Source organism: Neovison vison, chromosome 2 (assembly GCF_020171115.1).
Source record: "Neovison vison isolate M4711 chromosome 2, ASM_NN_V1, whole genome shotgun sequence".
Classification (NCBI taxonomy): domain Eukaryota; kingdom Metazoa; phylum Chordata; class Mammalia; order Carnivora; family Mustelidae; genus Neogale; species Neogale vison.
The window spans coordinates 217,641,796-217,667,632 of NC_058092.1; positions in this window are offsets into that span (position 1 = coordinate 217,641,796).

Genomic DNA, 25,837 nt, shown 5'->3' on the forward strand with positions numbered 1-25,837 from the left:
AAAACACTGCAGGTAGTTATTTCTGGTGAGGGACTGGCTTCCCCTGCTGGTATCAGGCAGTTCTTACAGATGGCTCCAGGGTTTAAATGGTGAAGTTTCCCTCGGGCTATGACTCTGTGTTTGGCCTCTTTTGTATAGAGAGAAGTGGGGAGGAGTGGAGGGTGTCTCATCTGAGGATAGAGATCACTCTTGTGTCCATTCAACCTAGAAGACACAGCCTAAAATATCTGGACAACTTGAACCTGGTCTCCTTTCTCCTTGGGAGCATAGCATGGGTCCTGATATTGGGAAACTCCTCCACCTAGTATGAAATAAGATGCTGAATCCCCTCATGAAAATATGTGACAGGCTGAGAGGGAGTCTAAGAAGATATCACACGTACCAGCCATTTGGTAGGAAACAGTGCGTTGGAAGGCAAGGGACCTGGCCGGAGCTACACGGCCACGAAAGTCTGCCACAGATTTAGGCTTTTGGTCCTTTGTCATAAGATACTTAAAACTGAAAAAAAAAGTGTCCACTTTTGAAACAGAAAACTGGCTCAATGGAAAAATTAAAGCACCGATGTATTAAATGGAAAATTTTAATTACTTCAATTGCATAACATTTTTTCATCGTATAATACAACAAAAGACTCAAACGAGGGAAAGCCTACACCTTGGTTTATCTTGACCATGAGATGCTGACTGTAGGATTTGCACATATCCTTTGCAAACTTGCTTCAGTTCTGTTTATACTTTCTGTTAATGCTTTTCTCGGTTGTGAAAAAAATTATTTTCTAATGTTAATATCTAATACCAATATCAACTGGCTAAAAGATTCCTATTCATTTTTAATCTAGTGAGGCAGGCACAGTGCTGATAAGAGGGAGAACCAAGGGACCAGTATGTGTCAGGTCCAGGATCAAATGCGGGGACACCCCTAATGGTGCCTCGGCCAACTCAAATTTAGGTGAGTCTGCATATCCATTTCATGATGATGACTGCAAGTGGACAGGGCACTTTATCCTCGGAGGGCCCCGCTTGAGCAAGATTACATCCAGGCATTCTATTTGGCAGAGGCAGGGCTGTATCTAAGCCTCCCTGCTTCTGAGTGAGCACAGAGAGCTTCAGCCAGGGTTACAACCTGCTCTGTGTTTCTCTGGCTGCCTTGCCATTAGCTAACATAAAAATCTCCTCGCTCAACTCACATGCAAGCCTAAAAAACAGCAAACTTTTTTTTTAAGATTTTATTTATTTGACAGAGAGAGATCACAATAGACAGAGAGGCAGGCAGAGAGAGAGGGAAACAGGCTCCCTGCGGAGCAGGGAGCCTGATGCGGGACTCGATCCCAGGACCGTGAGATCATGACCTGAGCCGAAGGCAGTGGCTTAACCCACTGAGCCACCCAGGTGCCCCATAATAGCAAAATTTTCTGTTTTCCCTCTTTTGGCTTACCACAGAGCCAAGACACCAGAATAAGACCAAGAATACATACTATCATTTGGTACTTCCAAAGAAAGTTTGTAACAAGTGTTTGTTACAGAGGTCGCTAAAAGGTATATGCTCACTGAAATCTTGAGGAGAGGGCTGCGTCCGTCAGGAGATGCTGTCTGGCTTTGGGGAGGCATTTGTCACAGACGACACCACTGGAAACACAGCTTACACGCTGATCCTCTGACAAGTTGAGCAAGGAGACGCTCCCTATCTCTACGCCTCCCCCGCAGCCCGGTTTCCCGGCATAAAGCACTGAGGCTCCCTACTGCTTCAGGATAAAGCAGATCAGATGCTAATGTTTCTTGTCTGTGTACAGTGTCTCAGAACATGTTCCCATAGAAGGGAAGCAGATTTCAGCTCGGAGAAATCCAGCTTTATCGGCTCGGCGGCTGCAGTGTCATTAAATGAGTACCCTTGTGGAGGTAACAAAGGAGGGAGGCGGGGAGGGGGACAGGAAGAGATGCAAACTGATGAATGGAAAGTGAGCTTTTAGACTCTGTACACAGCACCTATGGCCTATGGTCAAATGAGGTCTGAATTGTAGGGAGGACAGGCAGCTGCCCACTAGGGTAAGTCCCTGAAGAGGGAAGATACTTCACCCACAAACTGTCACTGACAATTAAAAGATCCTCAAATAAATATAGCTGATCCTTGAACAGTTTGGGCTAGAAAAGTATAGGTCCCCTTATATATGGTTTTTATTCACTTAATACAATACAGTACTGTAAATACATTTGCTCTTATGATTTTCTCAATAATATTTTCTCTAGCTTACTTTATCATGAGAACACCATATATAATACATAGAACAGATAAATATATGTTAATTGACTATCAGTAAGGCTTCTGGTCAGCAGTAGGCTATTAGAAGTTAAGATCTGGGGGAGTCAAAAGCTATATTTTCTGTAAATTTTTGACTATGTGGGGGGTCAGCACCCCAGCCCTACCATGTTGTCCAAGGGTCAACTGTATTTGAAGAGATCTGAACCAAAGTCTCTAGTGTTTACTGAAGGATTTGCAGAGATTCCTTAATTCAGCTGCTTTTAAAATCGGTATGTTTGAAATGCATGCTCCCAGATGAATGTCTCCACCAGAATCGCCTGGACTTAACTCAGCGATACAAATCACAACCCCCTCTGGGGTACAGGCAAAAGGATGCCCCCCCACCCAGGCACCAGGGCCTGGATGAATATTAGACATTCTAATGTTGGAGATCCACTGCTATAGAACTTCCAGTCGGGATTTATCCCTGAAAGACTAACTGGATTGTTCCTTTTTTTTTTTTTAAACCTTGCTATTCATGCCTTGCATGTTTTCCTAGTTCTTTATCACCTGGTATCATTTCCATAATTTCTGCATCTTGAAATTGCTTGTTTAGATATGAGTATTTTTCTTTTTTCTTGACATGTTTTCCACCCTGTGTTTCCAAGTGCATCACTGAATTGAAAGCTACCTTATGAGGTTCAGGTCTATTCTCTCAGTGCCCAGTCCACAGTCCATCAGGACTCTTTTTTTTTTTTTTTTTTTTTAAGATTTTATTTATTTATCTGACAGAGAAAGAGAGATATCACAAGTAGGCAGAGAGACAGACAGACAGGGGCAGAAGCAGGCTCCCTGCTGAGCAGAGAGCCCGATGTGGGACTCGATCCCAGGACCTTGGGATCATGACCTGAGCTGAAGGCAGAGGCTTTAACCCACTGAGCCACCCAGGCACCCTCCACCAGGACTCTTCATTAAGATTATCTTCAGAGCCTGTCTGAGTTGGCACGATTATTCCTTTCAGCCTTGAAAGAGGTTTTAGCATTAAAGAGTTCCGCTCCCCACACTGAAAAGACACCCTCATTAATGGTGAGCAATTTAGAAATATTTGCAAAACAAGATTTTCGACTATATTTACCTATGCAGTGAATGCATAATTAGTGATATACACTCGGATGACAGTATTCAATCTACCATGGTAAAAACTTGAAAGCAACTTCAATGTCTGCTAAGTAAATTTTTATGCTCCAAATGAAAGAATGCTATTGATATTTAAATGTCTTTGTTATAAAATATGAAGGAAAAAATTTTTAAACCATGTTAAATCTGATCATTTAGTTTGGGCTCTACAGCTTTTGTCCCCAAAGCTACCTGTGCCATTAAAAAATGCGAGAAAGAAACAAAGAAAGAAAGAAGAAGGAAGGAAGGAAGAAAGGAAGGTAGGCAGGCAGACAGGAAGGAAAAGTAAGTTAAAATTTAGAATGGGCTGTAAGGAGGAAAAAAAAGAGAACAGGAAATAAAAACAAGTAAATGAAATGACTACAAGGATATTAAAAATATTCTACGCAAACAGGGAGAATATGATTCCAGAGAGTCCATTAAACAGGCTCTCACCCACCCCCATAGCAATCCCCAGAATGTTCTCACCTACACGAACCTCATCAAGGACTCAGTGAAGTCACTGGTCTAGCTGCTGGCCAGGAAAGAGCTCTGAACTGTGAGCACTGCCAAAGGCAGGTAGAATTTCGGGAAAGAAAGCTCTGCACCCCCTCGCCCAAAAGAAAATAATGCAATTTTTGGTGCTTGTCACATAAAAGCAGGCTTCCCCCTGACCAAACACTCTAGTGCAAACATGGTTGCAGGAGACAAATTGGATAATAGCTGTAGAAAATTCAACTATGAGAATGAATCTAAGACCACAAACTGAGAGGTACAAAAAATAAAGCATTCTTTAATTTTCAGTATTGCGCTAAATTTCTATTTCAACCCCTCCTCGGCCAAGGTATATGAATACCAGATCTATTTCAATTTATCTGCCCTTCACAGCTTTTTCTCCCTACACTGACTCTGAATACCAAGTCATGAGGCCTCATCATGCTGTTAGTTGAGATTGTCATTGTTAGCTCATCCTTTGTGCCCATCCACAAAGCCCCTTTATATTAACCAGCTCTTTCTATTAACTTTGTGTCATTCACAGGTATAAAAGAATCTTCCTGACACTTCAGGGTCTTGCTAAGCCCTGGAAATACGTGCAAGACCGCCCAAGGCCCCATTTGTCTAGCCACATCACCTAGTTATTCCCTTTTTGTGTGGTCTTACCACCTCTCCATGAATTCTTTACTTTCCTGTACCCATGAATTTGCAGTGTAACTTTCCCTTCCAGTCCCTTGATTCTGGCCTCATAACCTGTTGTAGCCAACATGCATGTAACAAACATGACAGAGGCAGGGACTTGAAAAGTTCTTGTGCCCTGAGCCTTGTGTCTCAAACTATACTCGGAAGCTGAAGACCACCATGAGAACCAAATAAACCCAGGCTAGTGTTCTAGAGGCATGTGCCCCCTTACTGTTTATCTCAGGGGCTGGTGTAGACATAGTAATCAATGGTATAGACTAGAACACATGGAAACAAATCTACACAGTTACAGTCAACTGATATTTGACAAAATGTGTTAAGGGAATTCAGTAAATGGTCTTTGGGAGAAAGATGCTAGAACAATTGGCATCGCTGCATTCGAAAAGAAAAGGAAAAAACCTTAGACCACAGTGGCAAAAAGCCCAGTGGATCAGAGACCTAATGTAAGAACTAACAACATAATTACTCAAGAAAACACAGAACACATTTTGCATGACTATAAATTCAGAGATATATTTTCAGGTACAACAGAAAGAGCCCAGTCCATAAAAGAACAAAAAGAAAGATACATTCTGCTTCCTCAAAGTTTTAAAAATTTGTTCTTTAACGCCCATTTGAGGTAAGACCAACCACAGACTAGAAGAATAGCTTTGCGGATCATATATTCACTGTTGGCCTTCTCTCTAAATTGTACCGAGGATACTGACAACTCTGTAATACTAGGAGTTATATATTAAATATTAACATTTAAAAAAATATTGACACAAGATTTAAATATATATTTCACCAAAGAAGATGACGAAAGGCTAATAAGCACAAGAAGGGAAGCTCAACATCATTAGTCACTAGGGAAATGAAAATTAAAATCATAATGAGACACTGGGGTACTTGGGTGGCTCAGTTGGTGGAACATCTGACCCTTGATTTCAGCTCAGGTCCTGATCTTGGGGTCCTGAGATCAAGCCCCACTGTCAGGCTCCATGTTCATCAGGAAGAATCCTTGAGATTCTCCTTCTCTGCCTCTCTCTGCCCTTCTCCCCACTCCAACATGCAAGTGCTTTCTCTGTCACTCTTAAATAAATACATCCTTTTTTAAAAAAATAATAATGAGACACTATCAGAGTGGAGGCTATGATGGTAGCTCACTGTACCTTTAATTTGCATTTCAAAGTGACTTGAGAATACTACGTGTCAGTGAGATTATGGAGAACACAAAATTCTCTTACATTGCAATTTTGCAAAAACAGTTTGCTTGTTCCTTAACAAAATAAACATGTACTTCCCATACTAGAGGACTACAATTCCACTCCTAAATCTCCTTTCAAAGATATGAAGATATATATCTGGACAAATGTTCATAGCAACAATGATTCATAATTGCTAAAAAAAAAACTTTTAAAAATTGTTGACAGAGCCCCTGGGTGGCTCAGTCATTAAGCGTCTGCATTAGCTAAGGTCATGATTGTAGGGTGCTGGAAACAAGCCCTGAGTTGGACTCCTTGCTTAGTAGGGAGCCTGCTTTCCCTCTCCCCCTGCTCCTCCCCCTGCTTGTGTTCCTTCTCTTGCTGTCTCTCTGCCAGATAAATAAATAAATAAATAAATAAAATCTAAATAAATAAATAAATATGCTTGTCAATGAATGAATACGTAAAATAACAACATAATGGAAAACTACTCGGTAATGAAAGAGAACTCACTATTTTTACAAGACAAAGAATGTACCTGCAAAAATGTTCCATGAAGAATACTATGCAGCCATCAAAAGAAACGAAATCTTGCCATTTGCAATGATGTGGATGGAACTAGAGGGTATTATGCTGAGCAAAATAAGTCAATCAGAGAAAGACAATTATCATATGATCTCTCTGGTATGAGGAATTTGAGAGGCAGGGTGGGAAGTGTGGGGGGTTGGGAAGGAACAATGAAACAAGATGGGTTCAGGAGGGAGACAAACCACAAGAGGTTCTTAATCTCAGCAAACAAACTGAGGGTTGCTGGGGGTTGTGGGGTAGAGATAGGGTGTCTGGGTGATGAACATTGGGGAGGGTATGTGATGTGGTGAGTGCTGTGAAATGTGTAAGCCTGATGATTCATAGATCTGTACCTTGAAGCAAATAATACATTATATGTTAATTTTTTAAAAGTTCCATAAAGTGAAAGAAGCCAGACACAACAGATGATACAGTGCATGATTCCATTTATGTGGAATTTTTTTAAAAAGACAAAGCTATAAGAACAGAAAGCACGTTCGTTTTTTCTTGGGACAGGGAGTAGAAGGAGAAATGGCCTCACATACACTAGAGGAAACTCTTTTATATAATACAACTCCTCAAAAAACTAGATGGAGATGATGCATGCACAACAATATAAATGTACTAAAAATAAATCATCTGTACATTTACAATGCATAGATAATTTAGATAAGATGGACAAATTCTTAGACCCAAACTACCTAGACAAACTCAAGGAAAGAGGAAATTTGAATAGACCTATGAGAAATAAAGTGCCTAGGGGCACCTGGGTGGCTCAGTCGGTAAAGCACCTGCCTTCAGCTCAGGTCATGATCCCAGGGTCCTGGAACCAAGCCCTGTATCAGGCTCTCCGCTCAGTAGGGAGTCAGGTTCTCCCTCTCCCTCTGCCCACCAACCCCCATTTGTGCTATTTCACTCTCTCCAATAAATCTTGAAAGAAGGAAGGAAGGAAGGAAAGAAGCAAAGAGAGACAGAGAGAAAGAGCCTGAGTTACCAAAAAAAAAAAAAAAAAAAACAACAAAACAAAACAAAAAAACATTCTTCAAAGAAAAACCCAGAAACAGATAGTGTCACTGGCAAATTCGATCACATATTTAAAAAAAAAAAATTAACACTAATAGTTTACCGATTCTTCCTTAAAGCAAAATAGGGAATTCTTCCTTATTCATTTTCTGAGGTCAAGTCTTACCCTGATGTAAAACCCAAAGACATCACATGAAAATAAAAAACAGACCAATATTCCTGTGATGGTTGATCTCATGTGTCAACTCAGCTGAGGCATGGTACCCAGATATTTAGTTAAGCATTGTTCTAGATATTTCTGTGAAAGTATTTTTTATACAAATTTAACATCTAAATCATCAGACTTTGAGTAAAGCAAATTGCTTTAATTTGCTTTCAAGTGAATGGGCCCATCCAATGAGGCGAAGGCCTCCCCCGAAGATGACGAAATTCTGCCAGCAGACGGCCTTTCAGACTTAAGTGTCAAATTTTGCCTGAGTCTCCAACCTATTGGCCTGCTCTACAGTTTGGATGCCCAGCCTCACAACCATGTGAGCCAAATCCTTAAATTAATCTCTGTCTCTTTTTCTCTCATATACACTGTATATATATATATATATATATATATATATATATATGTGTGTGTGTGTGTGTGTGTGTGTGTGTGTGTATATATACACATATATATATACATATATATATGTGTGTGTGTGTATGTATAATAGGATATAAATATATATAGATATATATATATAATATATATACACACATATACATAATAGCACACACAGGTGTGTTTCTGCATGCATTTATAATATCCCTTAAAACCTTGAGTAACACAATCCCTTATGAATATAGATGCAAAAATTCTCAACAAGTATTAGCTAAATAAATCTATAATCTATAAATGATTATATAGCATGACCAAGTAGGATTTATCCCAAGAATGTAAGGTTGGTTCAATATATGGAATCAATGTAAGATACCATATTAATAAAGGACAAAAGAATAAAAACTCACAATCATCTCAACAGATATAAAAAAGTAATTTCACAAAAATTAATACTCCTTCATTATAAATACACTCAACAGGGTAGGAGTAGGAAAGAACTTCCTGAACACAATAAAGAATATGTATAAACAAATCCATAGCTAACATCAGATTTAACAGCGAAAGACCAAAACCTTTTCCTTCTAAGAAGAAAGGTCAGGAGTAAGATAAGAATGCTCAGTTTCACGCGCCATGTCTGTTCAACATTGCTGTGGGGCACTAGTGGCATCCAGATAGACCAGAGAGAAGTAAAAAGTGTCTACTCCTAGATACTGTATATGGAAAATCCTAAAGAATCCACACACAAAAGAAGCTATTAGAGCTAATAAATGAATTCAGCAAGACTGTAGGTTACCATAGACGCGCGCGCGCGCACACACACACACACACACACACGGGTAAAGAGGTGATGCAAGAGAGCAGGAGTGAAGTCCTGGAGTAAACAAGAAACCACCGAACTTAGAACTTGGGGGTCAGACTGGGCTGGTGACAGCAGCGGGAAGATGCCATACATACCGAAGAGAAGGAATACGGAGAGTGTGAATGTGGTTGTACAAAGGTTGGTAGATTCGATGGAAGATGATGTTTCTCATTCTTCATGACTTCACTGAAAATGCAAGGATCTGGCGGAGGGTATGAGGTTTGAAGAAAGAAGACAAGTAAAACATTCTAGAAAGAGGGAAAGTGATCTGGGGAAATTTAGAAGAGTATTTGGGTACTTCTGATGAGGTCTGAGTCCTCACTTTCCATTTGCTGTTACAAATTTAAATTAAATCCTAGCAGTAAGGTTGTGTGATTTCTCTAGACACTGCTTTCTGGGAGGAAGAACAGAGTATGAAGAGTTAGGTTTAAGAAACACTGAACCTTTTTTAATAATTTATTTTTTTATAAACATATAATGCATTATTAGCCCCAGGGGTACAGGTCTGTGAATTGCCAGGTTTACACACTTCACAGCACTCACCATAGCACATACCCACCCCAATGTCCATAACCCCACCACCCTCTCCCTACCCTCTTCCTTGTTTTGTGAGATTAAGAGTCTCTTATGGTTTGTCTCCCTCCCAATTCCATCTTGAAGAAACACGGAACTTTTAAGAGATTCGTGGTGGTAGGGAGGGGTCCAAGAGAATTGAAAGTAAAGTAAAAACAAATGACGAATGACGGTGGACTACGGAAACTAAGCCAGATAAAAGGGAATGAGTACATACACCAGGAGAGAGTGGAAAATGATAGGGGGGAAATGGGTTAAAAGTTCACATAGAGTTAAGCTGTTGGCATGCAGGGAATGGAATAAGTGAGCAGAAATACAGGAGATAGTGGTCAAAGACATCTGAAATTTTGCAGATGGTACTGTTATTACCAGAGATGTGTAAGCAATAAATACAGGACTAGATAGCCAAGGTAGACTGGTAAAAATATGAGAGCCCAGGGCATACAAGAGATCACCCCATTGCTGTTAATGTCACCAAGAATTATTCCAAAGTAGGAGACAAAAGAAAACCAGTGAGACTAAGTGTTAAAATTTGAAGGTTGGTAGATAACAGCAATAAGAAGGTAGAGTAGGTAGTCAAGTGTGGAGACACACAGTTTAAAGGAACAGGAGTTTTTGAAGGACAAAGATCTGGAAATGAACAACTAGAATCAAGAAGCAATCTCATTTTTGAGATGTGTGGTTTAAAAAGTACACAAGTAAAATACAATCACAAGTTCACAGTGTTGCAAATAAAGCCACTGGATTCTGGATGGACTCAGGATTCACAACAAGAAAAAGCGACCAGTAACTGAAGAAGTTAAAGAGAGGGGGACTTATAAACCATCGATCTACATGTAGAAACAGGGAATTTTAGACTTCCCACAGTGACTGAGTAAATAAGGATATAAAAAATGTTTGTTTCCAAATAATTTACCAGAGAAAGATGGAAATGTTCTAATGATGCCCTCTCTGAAAGATGAGCTGAGATAATAAATCACAGTCCCTGTGGCATGACATGGATTTGTGGGTCACCAAGAAGGAGGACAGCTGAGGAAACACCTTGTTTCTGACTAAATGATACACAATTGCCAGGAAGAATGCGTGGAGTACTAAAGCTTCTGTTTAAATTCAGAATCTATTTGTTTTTAGTAAACCACCTTATGTCAGCTCTTCAGAAAAGGATCTGTGGCTATTGTACTTACAGAACTGCCTTGGATTTTGCAAAAGAGCTCTGAATATTGATGGTTTGATTTTTTCCCCCTTAATTGGGAAAGATTTGATTTTACTTTTTCTCCATTTTTTTGATGAGTCTATTCCCCTGCATTTGGGTAATGCAGAAGGAACGAACGGAACATTAGCATGGCTCTTTCGCAAAACAGCTCTTGTATGCTTAGTGCAGTCCATGAAATTTAAAGAGGACGTAGGTAATTGGGCTGTGGAATCCTAACTTCTCCTCCGCCTCTCCTACCTAACACATTCATTTTCAAATGTCAGTGTTAATACTTTTCCACCTGAACTTGCTAAAATGGTGCAGGAGGATTATAACCTTATCAATAAAGTCAGAACGGAAAAAAAAATCGCACTGCAAGATTTAATTTTCAGATCCCATGAATTTCTATTGATTTGGGAGTACACAGCCAAGACTAGTGAGAAAGTAATCTGCAATCTGTATCAAGGATGCCTATTTCAAATGCCTTTGTGTTCTCAAGCTGTTATATTGCACAAAAATGGTAACCCTGCTGATGAGAAAACTCATGAGAATTTTTTAGATATTGTATTTTCCTAAAATTAGTTTTAAATGCGAGAATAAGAGGTAGTGATGACCTAGTAATGCTGTGAATGTGTGTGTGTGTGTGTGTGCATGTGTGTATTTTAAACGTAAGTGAAGCAGTGAAGATTTTAAAAAAGATCACATTCTAAATGATCTTATAAGAAAACTTACATGAGGGAGAAAGGTTTTCTTGTAATTTTATCTTAGAATTTATCCTTCAGGCTTTAAACAGTCAATTATTAGAATTAAACAAGAACACGTGAAAAAAATGCCAAAAAATAATTTTGCCTAGAGATACGGCATCGTATATTCCCACGTGTGTCTGACTTTTCAAGTTGAACTGGAATAAAAGCAGATGAGTACATTTAGAGAATCAGACAAGTCATGCAAATAGTTGCTTCAAACATAGTGTTTACTCAGTTTCCTTTACAATATCTAATTTGGACCCTTTTACTTCTAGAACAAGGGTAAATAGAACAAAGAGTGAAGCAAATGAATAGTGATGCTTCCTTCCTCATCAGAATCACATGTTAGGAAGAATACACAGACAGCAAAAACGTGGCCTCTGCCAGCAGAGAATTTATCCTCTACTCACAGAGAGAACTTACATAAAATGTACTTACAGAAATCTAAAAGTTGGGGCACCTGGGGGGCTCAGTGGGTTAAGCCGCTGCCTTCAGCTCAGGTCATGATCTCAGAGTCCTGGGATCGAGTCCCGCTTCCGAGCTCTCTGCTTGGCGGGGGGCCTGCTTCCCACTCTCGCTCTGCCTGCCTCTCTGCCTACTTGTGATCTCTGTCAAATAAATAAATAAAATCTGAAAGAAATCTGAAAGCTGCTCAAAAGAGTACTTAGATTTCAACATTTCTCAGGGTGAGTTGGAGGAGGCTATGGTGTAGAAGGGAAGTTGCCTTAAATAAGTGCAGGGACATGGTCTAGAGAGGAGGTGGTTTTAAGTGTAAGAATTTAAACAAAGCACAACCAGATCATGAAAACCTCAGGTACGTAGGATGCGTCACTGTTCCTGCTCAAACAGCAGGTTTGCCTCAAGTTATACATTGGTATGCCTGGATCTGACATGGAAAATGATCTGAAATGGAAACATGTTCTTGCCAACTTAATAAGTTATTTTGAAAACACTTTTTTTTTTCCCATTTCAGTTGCTACATCATACTAAGAAAATAAATACTTCTCTGGAGTCTCTCTTTAAAAAAAAGTAATGTCAATAAATTTTTTGTTCTTACAGTCTTTCGGTTTATAGAATCCTCTGACCTCCAAAATGCAAAAACACATACATCCAAAATGAATTCTGCATACATTTATGGATAGTTATGGATTCCCTGAATCAGTCTTGGATCAATACACCATGTTAAAAGTCTGTCTTGCTACTCAGTAGTGCATGGTTTATATAAAAAACAAAAACAAATACAATGATATACACAAATTTCTCTCTCTAAAAACTAACATGTTAGGTTTTATGAAGGTATGTTTATATTGATTAATATATTGTCTTTCCCTCTAGTATTTTCCAAAGTATTTTTATGAAGAATGTGAAACAAATACAAAAGTATAGACAGAATATTACATATGAACTCCCATACACCCAGCACCCAGCTTCAGCAAATATGAACTCATGGTGAAGTATGTTGAATCTATGCCCCTCCTACTATCTCATCACCCATATTATTTTGAAGAAAATCTCATCTACCATATAATTTCCTTCATAAATATTTTAGTATGCATTTCTAAAAGATAAGGACCATTTTCAGATCTAAGAACAATACCACTGTCATACCAAAAAAGTTTCTTATGCATTAATATAATCAAATTACAACTAATGTTCAAATTTTTAGTTGTCTTACAGAAGTCTTATCTATTTTTACCATTTATTAGAATTAGGATTGAAATAATACCCCCATATGGGGATTAGTTCAAATCTTTTTTACTCTATTATTTCCTCTCTCCCTTTCTTCTTCTCTGTCCTACAATTTATTAGTCAAATAAACTGGGTCATTTTTTTCTGTGGAGTATTATCAAATAAAGGCTTTGTTGGCTATACTCCATGGTATAGTTTAACATTCTCTTTTGTTATCTAAATTTCCTATAAATTAGAAATTCGGTTTAGAAGCTTGATCATATATGATCAGATTTTAACTATTTTTTGATAAATGGTGTGTTTTTTTATTAGAAAACAGAAAATACCTGGTTGTTACTCTCTTTTTCTTTAAAGGTTTTTTAAAAATTTATTTGAAAGGGGGAGGGGCAGAGGACAAGGGTGAGGGATACAGACTCTGTGCTGAGCACAGCCCCCAACGCAGCTGGATCTCAGGACCCTGAGAGCACAACCTGAGCCAAGACCAAGAGTCAAATGGTTAAATGACTGAGCCACTGGCGCCCCCTCTCTCTTTTTTGATGTAGGCAGTCTTTGATACTGAATGTCTAGATTCATCTCTTGATTAGAGATTGAAAATGTTGATATTTTAACATTAACACTCATTTTTATTCATTACTTACCTTCATCTATTTGGTTACTCAGTTACACAATGGCACAGCAAAAGCAGAATAAATACCTGACTCTTCCTTTATTTAGCAGTGTCCAAACAATGAACTGATTTCTACTACCCTTTAATGATAATCATTAATCTATTAAGAGCTTTTATTTAATCATTAGGAAATCAAATCAAAACCACAATAAGATACCACTTTACACCTGTCAAAACAGCTAGGATCAAAAAGATAAGAAATAACAAGTGTTGCTAAGGATGTAGAGAAATGGAAACCCACACGCACTGTTGGTGGGAATGTAAACTAGTGCAACCACTATGGAAAACAGATTTTCCTCAAAAAAACAATAATAAAGATATTGGGTGGCTCAACTGGCTAAGCATCCAACTCTTGATTTCAGCTCAGGTCATGGTCTCAGGGTTTTGAGATGGAGCTCTGTGTTAGCCTCTGCACTGAGCACAGAGATTCCTTAAGATTTTCTTTCCTTCTTCATCTGCCTACTGCCCCCCCATCTCTCTCTCTAAAAAACAAAACAAAACAAATATATGAACAGTAATTCCACTGCTGGATATTTACCCAAAGAAAAAAAAACACTAATTGAAAAAATATATACACACTTCTATTGAAGCTTTATTTACAATAGCCAGAATATGGAAGCAACCTAGGTTTTCACTGATAGTTGAATGGATAAAGATGTGGCATATTCCTACAATGGAATATTACTCAGCTATAAAAAAGGATGAGAGCTTGCCATTTGTGACAACACAGATGGACCTATACTAAGTGAAAAAAGTCAGAGAAAAACAAATACCATACAATTTCGCTTATTTGCATATCTAAAAAAATAAATGAACAAATAAATAAACAAGACAGAGATAGAATCTACATACAGAGAACTGGTGGTTGTCTGAGGGGAGGGAGTTGAGGGAAGGGCCAAATAAGAGAATAAAGAGGTACAAATGTCCACTGGGGACGGTATGTGCTATGGTGAGTGCTGTGAATTGTGTAAGACCCATGAATCACAGACCTGTACCCCTGAAACAAATAATAGCTTGTATGTTAATAAAAAAAAAGAAAGAGGTATGGATGTCCAGTTGTAAAATAAGTTAGCCATAGGAATAAAAAGTACAACACAGAATATTGTCAATAATATTGTAACAGCATTGTACAGTGACAGATGGCATCTATACTTATCGTGGTGAGCACAGCATAATGTACAGAACTGTCAAATCACTGTATTGTACACCAGAAACAAATACAGTATGTCAACTATACTTCAATTTAGAAAGATCAGATTTAAACACATTTGATATATTTTAATATATTCCTGTTACTATCTTCATAGATGGCCAAATTTCTACATCATTAGTCAAATGGAGTCTCTTTAAAAAAAAAAAAAAAAAAGATTTGTTTATTTTTGGATAGAAAGAGAAGTTTCAAGCAGGGGGAGGGACAGACAGAGATGGCAAGAGGGGGAGAGAGAATCCTCAAGCAAACATCCTGCTGAGTGTGGAGCCCAATGCAGGGCTTGATCCCAGGACCCTGAGCCAAATTCTAGAGTCAAATACTTAACCAGCTGAGCCACCCAGGCACCTGAGTGGGAACCTCTTAAAGTTGACTCCTAGATGATTGTGACTTGACTGTTGTTTTTTACTATAAAAATATTTTCACATAATAGGAACCTAATGAATAAACAAAGAAAGGAAAGCTAATGACCAATTCAAAGTCACTAAATGAGCACTTACTACTTGTAATCTTAAATCTAAGGACATTACAGGAGAACAGAAAGACACTTTGTATGGAAAATGAAACATACAAATATGGATTATATAAAAGATGATGCCTTCTTGAACTGAAAGGTCAGAGCCTAACGAGTATCACAGATAATAGGGACCACAAACTCAAATGAAGAGAAAGTTTCCAAAGCACTAGAGCACAAAGTTGCTGCTGTTATCATTCAAAACTATATCCAAAACCATCAAGGAACCCCACGGACAGGACGGTTAACGTCAGGTTCAGCTTTTACTGAGAACTTGTGTTCTACCTGGTTAAAGTCCAACTCTGTGTACAGCTGCTGTGATCAAAAAATGTAAAACATTCAGCAGGTTACTCCCTATTTTGTTTCATTCTCTACAAGGTTGTGTTCAACTGTATATGTCCCCTGAATCTATGCCTATGTGTGATACCTAGTAATTAACAATAGATCATTTCCCTCCTCTACCAATAGATTCCACCTCTGATTAAGCAATGCTGTTTTCAAAAAGGGTCTAGCCAGTCAATGTTGCAAACTCAAATGAGAGCAGAAATATATGAGTATGGAAGAGACAATTACTGATCTAATATTATTAAATAATATACTTTTTAATGCAACAGGAATTTAAAATGAGACTCTGTCTCATCTCTGGCTGATTCCCCAAAGGCCTAAACTAATACAATAAATGTTAATTTTGCTCATACGGAGAAATAAGGTGCTAGACCTGCTAGTCAGGACATGGAAAGAGATTATGAAAATGTCCCTATTGCCTTTACCTTATACCCACCTCAAGACTATGAAAGACGTTACATGAGGAAAGCTAGAAGGGAAAGGATTTTGTTTAAGGAAAGGTGTCAATATTAATTTGTTGTATGTTCTTTCTCTCCATATAAGAGGTGACTGGAAGGCTTTTCAATCACCCTGTGTCCGACCAGAGAGGCTGCAAAGGGAGTCTTTACAGTCTTTGCTCCATTTCCTCTGGAGGGTGGGGCTTGGGGCTTGGTTTCTGATGCACTCCTTGGTTTCTGATGCACTCCTGTGAAACATGGAAGTGACACCCTAACTGTGACAAAGAGATAGAATTTATTTAGAAAGAGTAATTGCTGTGCTATTTATATTGCCAACCATGAGGAAAAGTAGAGGCAGACTTCCTCAATTCAAATGAAGACAAAAGGATTGCAGAAGTCCATTCATTGACCCTGAAAGATATCATATGGAACATAAGGACCATGGTGACTAGTGTTTGCTTCATACTTGAGTATCTAAAGTTGAAAATCTATGGTTCCTGAACTGTAGAGTACAGAGGCCTGTTTTGAAGGTCAAGCTGCCTTTTCCTTCATATTTTGTAAAGTAAAAACCTGCATGTTTTCTGGGAATTTGATATGGACCCCCAGGAAGTAGACTGAGGTCTTCTTAAGTTGCTACAGAAAACCACAGAAAGAGATAAAGCAGCCTCCAATTAAAGCAAGTGGTAGGTGAGTCATAACTGACCAGCCAAAGGAGAGGTAATAACCAGGAGGAAAAAAGAAATTTAGCTTAGAAGATATTTGAATAACCTGCAAAAACCTCCCTGAATAAAAGTCATCTTTGGTCAACTCATGCTATATTTTCTATAATCCCAGATTCTATGCATCTTCATTGCAAAGTAAATATTGTTTTAAAAAAGTTTCTATAGCAGTGGCTCAGTCAGGAAAGTGTCTGCCTTTGGCTCAGGTCATGATCCAGGTCCTGGGATCGAGCCCTATGCTGGGCTCCCTGCTTGGCGGGGAGCTGCTTCTCCTCCTCCCCGCTCCAGCTCTCTCTCACTGTCTCTGTTTGTCTCTCTCTCTCTCAAATAAGTAATAAATAAAATCTGTAAAAATAATCAAATCAATTTTCTATAATATTCCAAATCTCTCATTCATATGTATATATGTATATGTGTATATGTATATACACATATATGTATAATATATGTATATATATTCATATGTATGTATATATGTGATACATATTGTTTTAAAATATATTTTTATAAATTGTATATATTTCTATAAAATTACCTTTACACACACACACACACACACACACAACGCTTGCACAAAACAAAATGCTCTTGTAAGTTCATTTCGAGAGAGAATCAATATTTGCCTTACATTGTCAAAATTTAGTCAGACATACATGATCTACCTATTCTCCATATCCCTATGGAAGGATGAAATGCAAAATACCATATACCATATAACATTAAATGTGATTGGTAATGTGCCTTCTAAGAAAGATTAAGACTTAAAATAATCCACGACAAAGAAGTAAGCAAAATTCTCCTAAAGCCCAGATGGGTACCTACAAGGTTAGTGATTAGAAAAGTTGTTGAATTTAGTCTATTGTTGTTTTTCACGAAGAGTTAGCCTGAAGAGATCTAGAGATCTCTGTTTTAACTTCTGAAGATCCTTGAAAATATAAATTAGTCCCCCATCCTTATCAAAGTCCCAATAAATTTCCTAGGACAGTCAGCCGGAGGCGGGGAGGGATATCATAGAATGTAGGCTTTTTAATACTAGAACCCCACTCCCCAAACTTCTCAAAATTTTTTCCCATTGAACCATAATAGCTCCAGAAACATACAGAACCTAATGCCATGAATCCCTCTACAAGGGATGGGTGAAAGATCATTTCAAGTTTATTATGTTTGAAGCCTGTGTGGGCAATTTCATCAGTTCCTTGTTTCATCACCCTCTTTATTCTTCGATCCCTTTCTGACATTCACTAAAATTGTGTCAGTGCTGGAGACTGCAGACATTTGCATATCCACGCATTGGTCAGTGGGTGTTTTCCAGCAGCTAGTAAAGATGCTTCCACTATTGTTTTCCAACATAATTGAGCCCAAGGTCCCCTAGAACCAGGGTCGTGCCTGAGTACACTGAGAATTGTGCTGGTTCTCACCAATACTCTAGATGACATTACTTTTGGCTTCCTTTTGCATAAAATAAGGAATGTAGAGAGTAAATGCTCATTAAAAGTTAGTCTCCTCCCCTTTTCCTGAGATCTTTCTACATCTGTGAATCTCAGATGGGTACTAGTGAGGAACTGGTGTTGATGGCTGCCCTTACAACCAAAATGGTGTAGCTTTGCATAATGCCTGTTACCTGGTAGTTACTCCATCACTACCCACTGAAGAAACACATGAATGAACTTTTTAAATAGTTGGCACTATTTCAAACATTCAGTACTTTCTAGCAAATTATATAATCCACAGGATGTGTGTTTCTAAATTAAAATTACACACCTGGGGTGCCTGGGTGGCTCAGTGGGTTGAGCCTCTGCTTTTGGTTCAGGTCGTAGTCTCAGGGTCCTGGGATCAAGCCCCACGTCGGCCCCTCTGATCGGCGGGGAACCTGCTTCCCCCCACCTCCTTCTGCCAGCCTCTTTGCCTACTTGTGATCTCTCTGTCAAATAAATAAACAAAATATTTAAAGTTACACCCCTAATTTTTCATGAATTCAACTCAACAAGTATTCATTCATTAAGTGAGCAGAAGTAGGCTGAGGCACAGATAAGACCTGATTGTAACCTCAACAGAATATGCAGCTACATCAGGAAAAGAGACACATAAATAAAGTACGAAATGTGGCAGGAGGCACACCACTCTAGAGATGGCACAGTGGCAGAATGAAGAGGGTAATTTTAGCTTGTGTGGCTCAGGGAAGGTTTCTTAGAAGAAAGAGATAAATACCCACCAGTCAGATCAATTTGGGGGCAAAGGGACTGCAGTCGTGGGAAATGGAATGCATCCGGGCATGGAGGCATGAGAGCACAGCACATTTGAGGATTCTAAGTGGGTTACTATGGCTGAAGAACTGAGAGGCATGTTTTGCTTGTTTTTAATGAAGATGAACAGATAGAGGCCAGAACATGAAGTTCCTTACATAAAGAGCTTGGATTTTATTCTAGAGAAAATGAGGGACCACCAAAGGTTTTTTAAGGTGGGCTAAGACATTGCTAAATTTGGCTTTTAGAAAGATCATAGGGTAACTCAATATATATTAGAAGTGAGTTAGACAGGAGTTTAGGGATTAGTTACAAAACTGTGTCTAAACACAGCATAATGTACAAACTTGTCAAATCATTGTGTTGTATACTTAATATAACATTGTGTGTCAACTACACTTAAATTGAAAATAATAAATTAGATGAGATATAATTATTTTAAGCAACGTCACCTAAAATTTGTTTTATCATCTCTCAATAGAGGTTGCCATATACTTTATAATTTTATAATGTCTATCAAAGACAGAGAATGTCTTTCATGGTGAAACTGGGTGCCATTAATAATTACCAGAGAATACCAGAAGTAAACCAGGCTTGTCCCAACAAACCAGGACACGGAATGATCTTAGAGTCCCTTGGGTAATCAACTGCACTCTTTTCTTGAGGGTTCATATTCCCATGTTTTTCCTGTGCTGCTTTTCTTGCCTATCTTTCTCACTTAACTCTGTGGTCACTGAAGACAGAGTACCTTTCATTACATTTCTAGTCCCTAATATTGTGTCAGCCCATGGGGGGCTCCCAATAAATTTGATTAAAGTTGACTGACAACTGGTGAATTAGAATTCAATTGAATTAGAAGAGCTGATCCTGGATTGCATCAGACTGGAAGAATTTTTCATGTTAAGTTATTGACATTCTTGCCCTTGGCTACAGCTTCCACTCAATAAATGGCCTTAACTTCTCTGAAAGCTTAGTTTCTAGTCTGTAAAATAATGATATAATGAATAATATCAGATAAGACAACAGATAGGAAAATGCTGTGCACATATGACCGTTAACTAGTGGTTCCCATCCATTAAGTTCCTAGAATAGTGTTCCTTTGTTCTATTCTCCATAGCCATTGGCACAGATACAGCAATGACTTAAAATGTTTTAAAATCCAGAAAAGACCTAGGGAAAATGATTTTTTCTCAGTTTTGCCTTTCAGCCCCCTACCAATTTTGTACTTTGCTCACATAGCCAGAGTGCCTTAAATTTTCTTACAACTTCAGAAAACATTAATTCTAAAAACTCTAGCAGCTGAGTTTTCCTCCCATCAACATCTATTCAAACAAAACTACAAACCAATAGTCATTACTGCTTTGTCTCACCAGAAGTCTCCATAGGGTTTTTCTTCACAAATAAAGTATCTGACTTGCAAGGAACACTACACATGCTAATCCCTGCTGTGTTCTCATAGTTAAAAAACAAAACAAAACAAAAACAAACAAGGGTCCCTTATCAAGCCCTATCAAGCCAACTAGCTATTTTTGCTTTCAGAGAATGAAGAATATTTTTTTAATGTTAGTTTGAGGCTGTAACAAGATCCATGAAAACCTAATGCAACTTGAATTTGATGAGCCTGATAAGATTAGTTTTAATGTTAAAGCTATTCCAAACAGGCTAGAGAAGGGGGCGGGGGAGCTGTATTCATTTAAGAACACCACCAATACAGAAATTAGAGTTACCTTTGAAAATATCTTCATTTGAGGGGCACCTGGGTGGCTCAGTCAATTAAATGTCAGACTCTTGATTTCAGCTCAGGTCACAATCTCAGGGTCTAGAGATGGAGCCTGGCATCTGGCTCTGTGCTCAATGGGGAGTCTGCTGGAGACCCTCTCTCTCCTCTCCCTTTGCCTCTCCCCCTGCTCTTGTGCCCCCATGCACACACATTCTCTCTCTAAAATAAATAAATCGATCTGAAATCTATTTTTTCTAAAACAGATAAAATAAAATATCCTCATTTGATTCTTTATCATGACCTAAGATTATTTTAGATAATAATTTTCCCTAACATGATTGACAATCTTCAATGATAGATATTTTGTTTATTTTTGGTAATTACATTTATTTAAATAGCCAATCTTATTCCCCTACATTTCTTTCAACTGATCAGGCCTGTGTGGTGATGGTAATTAACTAACTCTCTGGAATTGGAGAATTATTGATCAGGAATCCCTAGCAGAGCAAAATCAGTATTTACTAGGAAAGAGGCCAGATTGGAGATCCTGCCCAATTTTTTTTTTAAATGACAACAAAACTGTCTTGAGATTATTGCCTACTCGGTTACTAGCTCTTAACAACTTTAAGTACTGATTTCCTGTAGAACTCTTACTAAAGACAAGAGGTCCTGGCTCAAAGAGTTTTTTTTTTTAACTTTAATGACAAAACTGATCCTTGCTTGGTTGGTTTTGCATCATTGGAGGTGAGGGTTAGGTCCTCAATCCCTCCTCCACTCAGAGCACCAAAATGAATAACCGCTCCAAAATCCTCTCTGACATTTCATAGCAGGGATGGGGAAAGGAAAAGAAAAGGAGAGAGGAACAATTTCAAAAGCATCAAGAGTAGATTTTAAACTCCACCACTCAGATGTTCTATGCCAAGCACTGTAATTTCTTTCACATTATCTTAGGTGCAGGGGTTATAAAGGAGGGTGGTAGATACTCCAGTTTTCAGGAACTGATGCTCTGCCTTACTGAACAGCAATGTTTGAGCACTTACAGTGAAGAAACCCCTGTACTATCTAGGAAGAATCAGATGAAATGAAAAACTCAATTCTACCTCATAAAACTTTATGGACCTTTGGAGGAAGCACATACACACATGTATGACTTTTGTAAACCTCTACCTAATTAAATGCAGAAATTAATTCACAGTCAATTGTTTTATATTTAAATTATTTGCATTAATTGAGGTAAAGGTGGGGAGAATCACTATTTTTCAGCCAACAAAGTCACTATGTTAATTGGCGTTAAATCCAAATGTAAAGATGCAAAGTGGCTTCAAGATATATTGACAGAGAACAAAACTGAGATCCCTAAGATCTTGACTTTCATTGGGCTCTGTCCCAAAAGAGCTATGTGACCTTGAGCCAAGGCATTTCTCTTCCTTGGACTAAGATCTTTACCTAGGGAGATATAGATTATGCTTTTACATTTGTTGAATTCTAAAAGTCTGTGATTCATGGTGGTAGAGGACATGATTAACAGTCAATATCCAGGCTACCATATCTCACTGAGGTCTTTTGGTGCCATTAAGGTCCTACTTTCGCACATTAGGGTTGTTTGCAGGAGGTGGACTATTCCTTCACAGTTTATATACAACTTAGGATCCTCTTGTGTTACACAATATTCCTGGGTGATTAAGATTTAATGAATGTTAATGGGTAAAATTCTAGATGTCAAAATAATTGGACAAATATATCAAAACTTAGTTCTAATTATTTCTTTAGGGGAACCATAGATAAAGAGGTCCCAAAGGGAGAGCTGACCTTCAACTTCATCTCTGCATATACAACATTTCAGTATTTTGAATAGATCCAAAATGTAAGCAGAAAGAGTATTTTCATCTTCCATTACCATGTATGAAACCAGACACCTCTTTAAATAGAAAAACTACTTTGGAATTCTGTTTGCTGGCTGTGGATACTGATTAGCTCTCTGCGGGAGAATTTTTGTTTCAAGTATAAGAAGAAAAACGCTTGTAGTCACTAATGAGTACGCCCATATGGGAATGATAAAGATCCCCATTACATTTGGTCCACAGGCTGTCCAAAGCCTAGGCTCTATCCTCTGAGGTTTGAGAGTGAGATTCCAGGCTGAGGCCTGAGGTAATTTAGACAAAGCACTGGAAATGGTCTTAGCCATGCTAATGCAAATGGGTTTAATTGAAACATTTGCTTTAAGGGCCAAAGCAAATCAAATATTGTGAGATGTTTCAATTACACTGATTGGTTCTCTTGAAAGAAGGGTTTCATATGCAGTAATTTCATTCTATGTTCCATTTGCTTCTCTGAGCTCTTAGGAAAGCCATTCAATGTCAAGTTTCCTTGCTATCATGAAGGGTAATTAGATCTCACTGTGGTATGGATGACAAGCACCATTTTATTGTAGCACATGTTTACCTGACTTAACCGTGTGGGCAGGGGCTCCAATTTTCTCTAACGGTCGTCCTCCACCTGGGTTGCACAAGATAATTCACTGGGATCAAGAGGAAAATGTTAACACATATTTGTATGTATATATGTACGTATGTATTTTTAAAGATTTTATTTATTTATTTGACAGAGACCACAAGTAGGCAGAGAGGCAGGCAGAGAGAGAGGAGGAAGCAGGCTCCCCGCTGAGCAGAGAGCCCGATGCAGGACTTGATCCCAGAACCCTGGGATCATGACCTAAGCTGAAGGCAGAGGCTTTAACCCACTGAGCCACCGAGGTGCCCCTGTATTTATTTTTAATCAAAATAAAAGTTAAGTTTTACTAATATTTATATGGCTTCTGTGGTTTCTGTTATGTTTACTGGTTGCGTACCCAAGCGTATGTGATGAGATGTCCTGATAGAAAAGGTGACTTAAAAAGTCAAAGGGTATAAACTACTAAGTATTAACCCAAAGACTATGAAAACACAAATTTTAAAAGATACATGCACCCCTACATTTATTGTAGCATTATTTGCAATAACCAAATTATGAAAGAAGTTCCAGTGCCCATTGATAGGTGAAAAGATAAAGAAGATGTGATATATATATGTATCTATCTATATAAATATGACTACTATTCAGCCATAAAAAACAACCAATATCTTTCCATTTGCAACAATATGGATGGATCTAGAGAGTATGCTAAGTGAAATAAAAGAAAAACAAATACCATAAAATTTCACTCATACGTGACGTTAAAGAAACAAAACAAAGGAAAAAAATGAAACAGGTGATGGGGATTAAAATCATACTAATTGTCATTAGCACTGAGTAATATACAGAATTGTCAAATCACTATATTGTACACCTGAAATGAATATAACACTGTACGTTAACTACTAGGTTTTTTTTTAAGTCAAAGGATTTAATAAAAGCACTCTAAAATCTTTGTCTATTTTCAGTGTTTTGCAACTTAATTCATTTCTGTTTTTCCATTAAGACAAATAATAGGGAAATTAATTTTATTAACTCTCACAATATGCCTGCATGGCTTGAAAAATTTGTAGAAAGGCAATGTGAATTAAAAAAAATATTTATAATGTAAGCATAAGCAAACAACAGGAAAATGGCAAAGGACCCTTCTTTTAGAATTAAGTCTCCTCCTCTCCACTTTTTATCTGTACCTGATGTCTAAAACGCTTTACCTTATTCTCTATTATTCCAAATTGAAATTTTCTTTGGCACCCACGTCAAGTTCCGTTTTGACCATGATATCTAAACTTCTGATTACAGAGTTCCATGGATTGACGTCACCTTAGCTGAACTTAAGGCAGAAACTGCCATTCTTATTCCTTTGATCATGAAAGATGCATGGCCTTATGATAGTTCCTCTATTATTCAATATCCCCCTCACTAAAACGCACAATTGGAAATAAAAGTATGGATCACTTACACACACAGAGTATTTTTTATGATGTCATGATTCAGTTCAGAATATCTGTGCCTTTTTTTCAGAATAAACTGACTCCTACATTAACATTGCCACACCAACGGACTGTTATTAAACCACAAGGTCACAAGTTCACGGATATTAGACCGTAAAGAGAAAGGCCTCAAGCAAGAAAGGGTAAAAAAGGAATTTCATATTTTAATTCATATTTAATTTCATTTTAATTTTTTAAAAGCAATAACACAGATATATATATTGACATGAAAAATTTGGATATAAACAAATGAAAATGTTAATGGTAGTTTTATCTAGAGGGTAGAATTTCTAGTGGTTCTTTTAACATGTTCATGTATTTCAAGTGTACTAACATAAAAACTGGATATATTTTGCATGTGTAATGAAAACAGTCATAAAAATAAAATAATGAATGCATATGAATTTTATAGTCTGGCATGCTGATTATATATCAAACTGTTAGGAATTTAGTTATCTGATATTTTGCATTTCACTAATTCCCTGATTTTAGAGATCACACCTTTGGACACATAGCTCCATCGACCTACAGGAAGCTCACACGCACGTGCTGAGGGCCTTGTGATTCAAGCATATTGCTGAAGCAACCATGTCCAGTGCTGCTTTCTGCTATATCATGGATTCACCATTTTCCAAACTCTTCACTAAACTCTTCTAGTTTAGCAAGTCTTTGAATCTCAAATAGTTCCTGTTCATTCATCTCTCACAGTTTTCTCTGCACTTGTGCCTTACAGTCCATCACTTAACCCTGCCCCCTATTATAAACTGTCTGACCTTCTGCTGTCCTTCATTTGCTCTCAGAGCCATCCCCTTCATTAGCAGGGAGGATTGAAAGAAAACCACGGTCTAAGAGAAATGGCTGCAGCGAGCAGAAACAGGGAAACTAGGGATTCTGAGTGCTGGTACTAGCTATGCTATTACCACATTCATTCATCAGTTCATTCCCCAAGGTCATGTTCATAACGTACATGCTACATTCCAGGCATATGCTCTGTATCTATGGAATGGTAGTAAGAGGGAAAGACCCAAGTCT